Source organism: Echeneis naucrates, chromosome 11 (genome assembly GCF_900963305.1).
Source record: "Echeneis naucrates chromosome 11, fEcheNa1.1, whole genome shotgun sequence".
Taxonomy (NCBI): Eukaryota; Metazoa; Chordata; class Actinopteri; order Carangiformes; family Echeneidae; genus Echeneis; species Echeneis naucrates.
In genome coordinates, this window is record NC_042521.1 from 18,917,058 (window position 1) to 18,928,958 (window position 11,901).

Sequence of the window (11,901 nt, forward strand, 5' to 3'; positions counted from 1 at the left end):
CTTAGGCAAAGTCCTGGAAAAAGCTGTATACCAACAACTTACTGACTTTCTCCTGTCTAATAGCGTTTTTCCAATCAGGAGACAGCTCTGCTCAAGGTGACCCAAGGTGACTAATGCTATCTGCCTGAACACGGATGCAGGCAAAGTCTCAGTCTTATTTCTGTTGGACTTGAGTGCTGCCTTGCCTTAAAACAGAGGTTAGAAAACTAGGTGGGAATCTCTGGTACAGCTCTAAACTGGTTTAAGTCCTATCTTGAGGACAGGACATACTTTGTTGAAATTGGCAACTGTGTCTCAGACCAAATGGCTCTGACCTGTGGGGTTCCCCAGGGGTCAATCCTGGGACCCCTATTGTTTAATCTGTACATGCTTACATCAGGCCAGCTAATACACAGCTATACTGTGTTCTACCACAGCTATGCAGATGACACTCAGATCTACGTGTCACTGACAGCAGGTGAATATGGGCCTATAGATACACTCGAAAAGCTCAGTGTGTGGAGGCTGGCTCTGGGAACATGGAATGTCACTTCGCTGGGATGGAAGGAAATTGAACTTGTGTGGGAGGTGGAGCGCTGTCAGCTGGATCTGGTGGGGCTTACTTCTACGCACAGCCCTGGTTCTGGATCCCTACTCCTGGAAAGGGGTTGGACTCTATTGTTCTCTGGAGTTGCTCATGGGGTGAGGCGCCGGGTGGGTGTGGGGATACTCACAAGCTGAGCACCACTACGTTGGAGTTTTCCCCAGTGGATGGGATGGTCACCTCCCTACGCCTCAGGGTTTTGGGGGTGGGACACTGACTGTTGTTTGCGTGTATGCATCAAACAGCAGTTCAGAGTATCTGGCCTTCTTGTAGACCCTGAATCGGGTCTTGTATGGGACTCCAGTAGGGGACTCCATAGTCCTATTGGGGGACTTCAACGCGCACATGGCAATGATGGAGACACCTGAAGGGGTGTGATGGGGGGAACGGCCTTCCTGATCTGAACCCGTGCGGTTGTTTGTTGTTGGACTTCTGTGCCAGCCATGGACTGTCCATAATGAACACCATGTACCTAGTGTACTTGGTACCAGAGCACCCTAGGCCGAAGGTCAATAATCAATTTTGTGATTGTGTCATCTGATCTGAGGCTGCATGTGTTGGACACTCGATGTTGAAAGCTTCTATTCTATTCTAGGTTCTATAGGTACCTCAATGGGCAGTAACCCTCGGACACCGTGGTGGACATTGGTGGTTAGGGAAGCCGTCCGACTCAATCAGGACGGTATGTTAACCGAGGAGACTCCTGAGGCGGTTGCATGGTACTGACAGGACCAAAGGACTGCAGCCTCAGCGTTGAGGGAGGCAAAGCAGCAGGTGTGGGAAAAGATCTTCCAATCCAATTGCCATCCAATCCCTGTATTCCCAAAGTGAAAGCTGTGTCCAAGTCCTCGGCAATAAGTCAGACTTGTTTCTGGTGGGGGTTGGCCTCCGCCAGGGCTGCGCTTTTCCACCAATCCTGTTTGTGACTTTCATGGACAGGATATCGAGGTGTAGTCGTGGGGGAGGAGGGCTGAGGGTTACATTCCTGCTTTTTGCAGATGATGTGGTCCTACTGGCTCCATCGGTCTGTGACCTCCAGTGCTCACTGGACCCGTTCGCAGCCAAGTGTGAAGCAGCTAGGATGAGGATCAGCAGTTCTAAATTGGAGGCCATGGAAACTGGTGGACTGTGTACTCTGGGTAGGGAATGAGTCCTTACCCCAAGTGAAGGGGTTCAAGTATCTCGGAGTCTTGTTCACGAGTGAGGGTAAAATGAAGCATGGGAGTCGGAGCAGCAGGGGATGTGTTTCATTTCGCTCCACCGCACTGTTGTGACGAAGACGGAGCTGAGCCAGAAGGCAAAGCTCTCTATCTACCAGTCAGTCTTTGTTCCTACCCTCACCTATGGTCATGAGCGGTGGGTCATGACTGAAAGAATGAGATTGCGGGTACAAGGAGCCGAAATGGGTTTCCTCAGGAGGGTGGCTGGCTTCTCCCTTAGAGACCGTGAGGTACTCGGAGTAGAGCTAAAGGAGGCCATCGGGACACCTCCCAAGGGAGGTGGGCAGGCCGAGGACCAGGTGGGGACCCGGCCCCAGATAAGCAGATGAAGATGAGATGAGATGAGAGATTTTATCTGCCTTCTTGTATTTTTTTATCTGTAAAGTGCTTTGAATTATCTTGTGTACGAATTGCGCTCTATAAATAAACATGGCTTGCCTTGCCTTAATGTGTTCTCATAGGATGCAGTGAAGCTTTAGGACCTCAGTTCTCCAGGAGAGGAGCAGACAAGAACCATTGGCTCTGACATCTAATTGACTGCACCAGGATAGCTCCATCTGTATCGACCTCACAGCAAACACCCTCACAACTCAATGGAAGAACTGGACATCCTATCCTATCAATGGCAATCAGCCCTATACAGATGTTGTCATCCCCATCACCCATTACACCATTTGCACGTACGCACACATGCATGTTGTGTAACTGTTGTATAACATTTTATTCAGACAGAATATCAAATCAAATTAAATCTGATTTATTTGTATAGGGCCAAATTACATCAAACTCTTTATAAAATTATTTAAAGAGAACCAACAGATCCCCCGATGAGCAAGCACTTGGCGGCAGCGGCAAGGAAAAACTTCCTTTAAGAGGCAGAAACCTCGAGCAGAACCAGGATCGGGGGGGCGGCCATCTGCCTCGACCGGTTGGGTTGAGAGTGGGAGAGAGAGTGAGATAGGCATGGGGGGGGATAGGCAGGAACATGTTGCTGCATGAAGTTCATGGAGTTGAGCTGTAGTACAGAATTCATGAAATATGGGACCAGCAGGTGTTGCAGGAACATGGGATGGCGACGAGTCACCACCTGCAGGATGAAATTCAGCCACAGCAGCTTCAGATAAACATCTTCGATAGCTGAATTTATTCCTCAATGCTGTGGAGCCCATTAAAGTAAACTCAAATGTAATAAGGTAATGGTCAGTCAGGAGAGAGTACGGACCAGGTGGACGGTATACTGTAGCTAACAATACTGGTTTTTCACCTTTCCAGTCTGAGTGGGAAAGACTAAGAGTGAGGCTTTTAAAAGACCTGCAGCCAGATTTTGGTCTGCTGTTGATTAATAGGCTTGACTGAAATATTGCATCCACCCCCCCTCCTTGACCTGTGGTACGAGGGATATGAAAATTAACGAGTGGAGGGTGTAGTTTCATTAATGGTAACATACTCATCCTGCTGCAGCCAGGTTTCAGTTATACAAAATAAATCAATACGATGATCAGCTATGACATCATTTACTAGTAGAAATTTTGATGACAATGATCGAATGTTCCACAGTCCACATTTGATCGCAGTGTTATTTGAGACTGACTTTGTGGCTGTTTTGATTTCAGTTAAGTTTTTGTTTTTAGTTCCTCTTCTGTTTAATTTGGGTTTATTAACTTTCCTAAATTTAGGTGGTCGGGGGACAGACACAGTTTCTATAGACCTAAACATGGACAGAGACTCCATTCTATTCTCGGCAGGTGACCGCTCTGAATAGACGCCCATGTTAAAATATCGAACTTTACAGTAGGTTTACAAGATGTTTAAAGTGTTTAAAACTATTTGGTATCAATAACTGATCTTCCTTGGTGAGATGGGTGAATATTTTGAAGTCTTTTTTTGGTAGTATTAAAGCTGTGGCCCGTTAAAGTAGCAGGTGGGTGAACATACACTTTCCAAAAAACTGGCATCCAGACAGTCCCCATGTCTTTGCCTGTTTGTGGATTAGATGGAAGTTAGGGGTGGAATCAGACACTGGTAAGATGGCAATGACAGCCCACATTAAACCTCAAAGTTGTTATTCTGACTGGCAGAATCAGAATCAGTATTTAGTCAATGGACTCAGCATGTCTTTGTTGTCAAAACATTTCATTTTGCAAAACAAAACCTACTGACTCAACACCTGGCTAAGGTTGGCAAAATATGATGAAATAGGTTTGTTTACATTTGACCAATATCTCACCATCACCTTCACCAGAGCTTTTTCCCTAAGTAAAACCCTTCTAAGAAATGGATTACTTCATGATAAAAAAATACTTTCCTTCAGAAATGGATCCAACTACAGAATGCATTGCTGTTGTAAAGAACTTTAAGCCTGTCTGATCTCACAACACAGCCTAATTATTTCATTGCAGTATCTATTCTTTCCATTCCATTTCTGTGCAGTTATAAAGCAGAACATATATTGACAGCCCCCAATAACTTTTTTTCATCTCCCCAATCTTTTTTTGATTGTATTTTATTAATTTAATTGAAATTGCAATTTCCCAGTCTGGGATAAATAAAGTATCTATCTATCTATCTATCTATCTATCTTATCCTCTCTTATCCACATATCAGATGTTTATGGAGGTATTTCCTGTCCCCTCTCCTGAGCCTCCCTGCCTGCTAACACACCTCTCCTTGGTGAATGTGACCAACACTTCACTTATCTTGAAACAAGTTAGGACATTTCTGGAAACCGAGCCATCTTAACAAAAGGAAAAGACTTTAATCCATATTTTCCTCATTGTCAGATTATACAACCAGGAGGCCAAAACCCCACATCGTGTTTATCTGTCCCTTTACTTTTTAGTTTCCCTTCTGTGGTCCCTGTAGTTTTCAAGGTATTTTAATCACACAGGATGGAAGAGGTCGATTTTTAGGGACTATTTTATGTGGTCTCCGTTTTGTATACTGTAGTAGTTTGGGTTTTGGAACAGCAGCCTGGTATGTGTGGAACTGATTCTTAATGAACTGGATGCCACTTAGTGTCACAGTATGACTCATTGACATAAACATGTCGCATTACTGTTGAACTCCAATGAAGTTTTGTCGCTCAATAAGATATAATATACACACACAGTACCTGTTGGTTATTTCAATTTTTCACATGCCCATGCAGCATCCCTGTACTTCTCTATGCAGTTGGTTAAGTGGAGAAAATTGGAGTGCTGACTGGCTGACAGAAAGACATATTGTCCACTTTGTGTCAGATAAACAGTTGATACCTCTCACAGCTGACCAGTCAGCCCTCCGTACTTAGCTGGTCTCCATGGCCTCCCCCTGCAGCCAGCCTCTGTAGCATGTAGCTCCCTTTGAGGAGAGCCTCATGATCATGTTCGTTATTTGCTCTCTCTGATAGTGTGGAGTAGAGACGGGGGGGCTGGGTCACAAAAGTGGAGAAAAGATACAAATTTATCAGAAGACACAGTCCAATTTAGTATGAAACATTGCTTGATTCTCCTGGCTGCATCACGGTGCAGTGAGAAAAATATGCATGCATGCTTTTTTCAGACATTAGCTGTCAATAGCTAATATGTGTCAGCAAACAGATGGACTATGAACTGTAAAATGTAATTTATGTGAGGAATAGTCCACACCATCTGACACATGGATCATAGAGGATTTAAGTTGTCTTGGCCTGCCCTAATCACCACTGTTTATATCACAGGCCTGTCTACACTGTTGACCATCAGCTTCAATTCGGCTACAACTCTCTCTCGCCCCCAGTTCTTTGTCAGCACAGGGTTATGAAGTGAATGAAAGTGTCCCCCTAATCATACAAGAAGTAACACAGCTGATTAAAGTTCTCCTGTGTATGTAAGGGGCAATCTAATAACAACCATCCGCCTATGGTCATTTTCACCCATGTGTTGACAAGACACCAAAACAAAGACCAGAATTTGGATTACATAAAACACACAAAGGATGTGACTTGGTTGTCTGCTCGCAATGCTATTACATCCCTATTTGTTTTCATAGAAAATGATTGTTTCGTGCTAAGTCAATGGAATTGACGCAAATTACATAAAAGCTTAAACATAAGCTAATAGCAACAATTCAAAGCAATTTGTAACAGTGTTAGTGCTTCTGCTTTGTGTGAGTACTGTACGTCACTGGGGATGTTATCCAGTTCTAACCTGTTTAAACCAGGTGGTAAGAGCTTGGGATACCTACTTATGACTGGTAGACCTGGGTGAGCTCACAGTTTCAGACACTACACCGCATCACAGACACCATCTTCTAGTCATCTCCTGTTTTATCATACATGGGAATATGAGATGTTCAATCCAGCTTTCAATGCTCACACGCTAACAGATTTGGAGTTGCTTGATTAACAAGCAGTTGGACATAGAACAGGTTGTGCACACATGCCTGACAGAAAATGCCATTGTGCAAATACAGGTTAAAACTAGCCTTTATTAGAAATTGGATATTGGGGCTGCCTAGTATCTTACCATGTGTAGAGCATGCACCGCAGTCAAGCCTCATTGAAGCAGCAGCCAGATTTTGAATTCAGTCTGACAATTCTGATCTTGCTCTGCCTGTCCTGTCACACAATTAATTTTTCCTTCTGTATTTATTTGTTTGTCTAAATGTAGAAAAGAGGCATTCAGACATCGAAAAGGCATTGTAATTGAAGTCCTTCCCTTTTTATAAATGGAAGTGCTGAAATCTACAGTGTTTCAAAATGCCTCACAGGAGTAACTGGGCATTTTTATGGATCTCAACCTCCTGTATGTGATAATTCGTCCATCACAGCCTGCGTTAGCATAAAGACTGGGAACTATATACTCCTGCTGACTGATTTACACTATACCTTATTTGTCTAATTCAAATACAAACAAAAGCCAGTGCAGTGCCAGTGCAGCGTTGTTTTTTTTTCAGATTCCTGAAAGTCTTGTCATCACAATGTGCTTATGAGATTTATATTGATTCTTACCTGGACTTGACCTAACCAAAACTAATATTACATGGCAGCCTGTGCTGTAGCTGGCAACTATACACAAAAATTACAGGAATATAGATAAACTGTTCATCATGGAGTAGTACCCAAGATTTTACCCAGACCCTGACCAGGTATGTGTATGCATTGCACTGGCCCCACATGGCCCATCCTCTGGTAATCCTTTATGGTCCTTCCACCATAGTAAAGTTAATTGTATTCAATGCAGTGTTGTTACAGTATACACAGACCATCAGGGATGTCACAGAACAGAAAAAGAGTCGAAATAGTCGGGATACTTGTTTTGACTCTGGACTTGGATTAATTAAAATTTATAACAGCTTATATTTTACTCTTTCAGAAATTCACGGCAATGAACCACCTTTAGGCTGTCTTGTTTACATTTTTTTTTTCTTTGTGTTCTCCTGTATTTATCCCGTCCTCCCGTCGGGGGGGGCGGCCATCTGCCTCGACCGGTTGGGTTGAGAGTGGGAGAGAGAGAGAGAGAGTGAGACAGGCATTGGGGGGGGGTGTAGGCAGGAACATGTTGCTGCATGAAGTTCATGGAGATGAGCTATTTGGCTATTAACTCCTTTTTGGACCACAAATCAGAATTGATCAAGTTGATGGTTCAGTGTTCATCACATGATCAAAGTGTGCACCAGGCCCCCTCATAAAAGTTGTTCAATATGCTGAAACTATTATGTCTGTCCATGAACCCAGTATGCGTATGGAAAGTTTTCCAGGTTTTCATCTATAATCGATGTGCAGTAGATTTGGATTCCAGCTTGTTAAAGCACCAGGAGCTGATTGATGGGCTGCAGTGGACAGATGTCAAACCCGTTTAGACACTAATAAATATTTACCTAAAAAAAAGTCCTCTCCCTTTAAGTTTTTGCTTTGTTTCACCTGACAGATGAAGTGAATAACATTGGTCATCTAGTTACCATGGTACCTGTCGGTAGGTTTAGGTAGCAGGTGAGCATTTACCCTGAATTTGACGTTGAAGCAGGAACAATGGTCAAGTGTGAGAATGTGTGAGACTTTGACAAGAACCAAACTATGATGTGTAGATGACTGAGACAGAGCATCACCAACATAAGTGGTCCAAAGCAGGAAACTCACTGGACGACAGACAGGGTCACGGGTCAAGCGTGAGTGATGGGTGTGGGGAGTGAAGGCTGGATATGGTCTAATCCAACTCTGCTGTAGCTACTGCATAAGCAGTTCACGCTGGTTCTGATAGAAAAGTGTAATAACATACAAAGCATCACAGTTTGTTTTGTGTGGGGTTGTTTAGCTGAAGACCAGTCAGGGTGTACATTCCAACCCCTGTCCACCACCGAAAGATCCTACAATGAACACCTGAGGACTGGACCACAGAGCAATGGAAGAGGATGCTCTGGTCTGATGGATCAGGTTGTCTTCTGTATCACATGGATGATCAGATATTTGTGTGTTTTTTATTCTCCTGTGTACCTTGGAGAAGACATGGCACCAGGATGTATTATGGGAAGAAGACCAGCTGGTGGAAACAGTGTGATAATTTGAACAATTTTCTGATGGGACATTTTGGCTCTTTCCATTCGTGTGACTATTACTTTGACACAACACCGACCTAAATCTGGTTCAGACCAAGTCTAGGCCTTTGTGGAAACAGTATTCCCATGATTTCATTGCCTCAGCAGGATAATGCTCCCTGTCACTGCAACAATTATTCAGGAATAAATTTGAGGAAGCGCAGCCAGTTCAAAGTCTAGACTTGGATCCAAATTCTTTCAATCTCAACCCAATCCAGCATCTTTGGAATCAACTGGAACAAGAAGCCTAATCCTTTGGGGTTCTACCTCATCCACGACTCCAAGGATTCATTTCCAAATTAGAACTACAGTTAGCTCTGGCTATTTTTATGATCAAACCTCGGTTTTCCTGTTGACCCTGTCCTCAGCAGCGCTTCACTCTGATCTGAAGATCTAATAACCACAGATGTCATTTACCATTCTTTTTCTTTTACTATTATTCCCACACAGCTGTGAAAGGGATCGTGTGCTGCTATAAAACCTTCCCACTTTTAACAAAGTAAAGCAAGTTTAATAAAGAAACTTTTGTACATTGGCTTGTCAGCAATAAAAGCAGTTAACACAATGTCTTCCATGGTAAAGCTATACACCACACTTGAGACTGAAGTCATTCAATAAGTTAAATCAGAAATCCAGTGCAAACATGCTGCAGTGGTGCTAAACCGCTTCTCAAAAGAAATCACAGCACAGATCTGCTAAACAAACGTCACAATAGTGTTTGGCTGAATGGTGCTTTCCCTGCCTCTGAATAAGAAAACACATATATCCATAAAAAAAACAACAACAAAAAAACCCACTCTTGTCCAGTTACAGTAAATATTAGCTTTGTTTTAAATTGCATTTCATATACCATATATTTCACGTATCATCAACCCTGTATCAGGGCATCACATAGAGAGCTGGACTCAGTATAGGGCTAATCTACGTGTATTTTAGCATATGGACTGAAATCAACTGGCTCAGCAATACAGAGATTTAAAAAAAAAAAAATACCCAAGATGAAAACCTTAGTTGGGGTTGTCTACTGTGTGGTTGTGTGTTATCAGTTGTACTCAGTGTGCTACCTGAAGCAATGTTGGCCATGTTCACTGCTTCCTTCAAACAGCCTTTTGCTGTGGAATGGCATTTTCTCTACCATTGAATTCAGGGGTAGTTCAACAACACATTTAGTGATTAAATGTTTAAAAATAATGACAATGCTTGTGACTCCTATTTGTTCTATTCTGGGTATTATTGGGACTATGACAGTTCAGGTTGAGATAATACAGTTCCAAAGTGAAAAGCTGCTTTCGGGGAAGGTGAAGTGGTGAAATTTTCAAAATAAAGTGTACACTTAAACTGATATGACAATGATTTGATTTTTTTGTTTGTATTTTTTAAAGCTGAGTTTTTTATCCTATCTGGTCAACAGCAGTTTATCACTAATCTTTTGTACCAGTGCAGCTGCTGCTCCCTTAAAGTGGGAGCTGATCTAAGTAACAGACTGATTATGACTACCTCACACAAACACACATCAAAACCACATATATTACTTTACTGGTGTATCTCATTTGTTAACAAACTCTGGACATGTAATGTCTTAACATGGACAACAAACGTGCAAAAGATAATACCATCCTCGGTGCCAAACATGAACTTTTAGGTCATACAGCTCTAATCAACCTTAAACAACATTAGGCTCCTTTAAATAACTTTCTATTCTGTTTCAATTTAACTGTAACTCACAAAGACTTTGAACACAGTAAAATTAATCACCACCGCATCAAACATTAGTTCCTGGGTGTACATATATGACAAGACTGGTGGTAAATTGGAGAAAATTGTGTTGTATTATGATAATGATAAAAGAGCTGATAATATATTTTAATATATGTCAACATTAACATTTTTGAGAAGGACCAATTAATTATTTTAGTCTGGTATTTAGGTCCATGATTGACCAGAAACCTTTGCCCAGCTGGCCTGGCATCATTGATAAACAAACAATTATTTCATACATTTATTTATTTATTTACACACTTATTTCTCTTCCTGATGTCTCAGTTAGTCCTGGTCCATCTAATCTGGCTGTTCCACAAATGTGGAAATGTGGAAATGAGGAGGCTGATGAATCAGTATTTAAATTGAATTTGACAGATAAACTGTGATGGTACCAGTAGCTCAGGTTGAGGGACCACCCACACTGCTAACATTTTTCACTATCCCTGCTGTCCCTGTGTCAGCACGTAGTGTACTAGACCACGCCACCAATAAACTTGACTCCTGGAGTGATACGTCCAGAATCAGTGTATTGTGTATATTTGAAGTTCCTTTTGTGAGAACGCCTGCTTACGGTTGATATCTGGGGCACAAAAACCCCTCCATCTGCTCTCAGTTGATCTCATCAGTACATATTTACACTCACTTGGCAGATTATGGGTACATCCAGCAAAAAGTAATGCAGGCTAATGCAAAGTCTGACAGTATAGTGAACCTGCATTTATTTCAAGTGTTTGTAGTATTTGTATGAGGCTGGCTATATACTTTTAAATTGTACAATCTTGAGCATGTTCTTGAATGCTTGTCTTTCTATGCAATTTGGAATCTTGTGGGACTGTCCAATACACTATTATCTGCTGCTGGGACAACCTTGTTCTTACTGTGTAGACATGTTGTTTCATCCTATATATTTATTTCTTTTAAATACTAATTATTTTTATTGATTGTGACTCCCCTGTCATGCACATGGAATTGTGTGAATATGTGTATTGCACGCACCTGCAGTGGTACTTCGTGGCCCAACACAAATTTCCTTCAGGGTACAATGAAGTTTTTGATTTGATTTGATTGATGGAGGAGTGTGGTCCGTGCTGCAGTACGCTATACAGAGAAGTATTTCTATTGTCACATCAATACACCTGTCCTTTTGGTAATAGATCAACTGCAGTACAAACTCTAGTCTTTAAAATGATCCCACTCCTGAATCAAAACAAGCTGAACTGTATAAGCCTTCAAAAGGAGGACTGTGTCCTGTCTTTGTCCTTGCTACAATTTGCCCGACTAAGTGCGTCTTTGCTACTTTCAGACTAATGCAGATACCCAGGTTGTCCTTCTCATGGGGCGGAAAGTGACTCACCAACAAAAACCTGCTCAGTGGTGCAGTATTTGATTACTTTACTTTACGGAACCAGACACGACAGTGTTTACCTACTCTAGCTATAGTGGGTTTGGACACACCCTCAATGTACTCACTCCGTAAACCTTTGTACTTAGTTAAATGAAAAAGGTTTAGGATGTTGGTGTCCTTTTAAGCAATTAGTAGCATTTAGCCAAACTATTGTAAGCAAAACTATGTGTCATGGTTGAAGAGTTGAAGAGTCAATCTTTTCTTTGTTTATCTTAATCATTAAGATGATGATTCAACTGTCTTTTAGTTTGTCTTGCTTCAATCTTCATTTTTCCAACGCCTTTTCCTTTAACTTTTATGAGGACCTATGAGAACATCACTCATATAAAGTCATATGATCAGACAGGAGTTTAAACATTTCTGAAGGACATAAAAGGAAA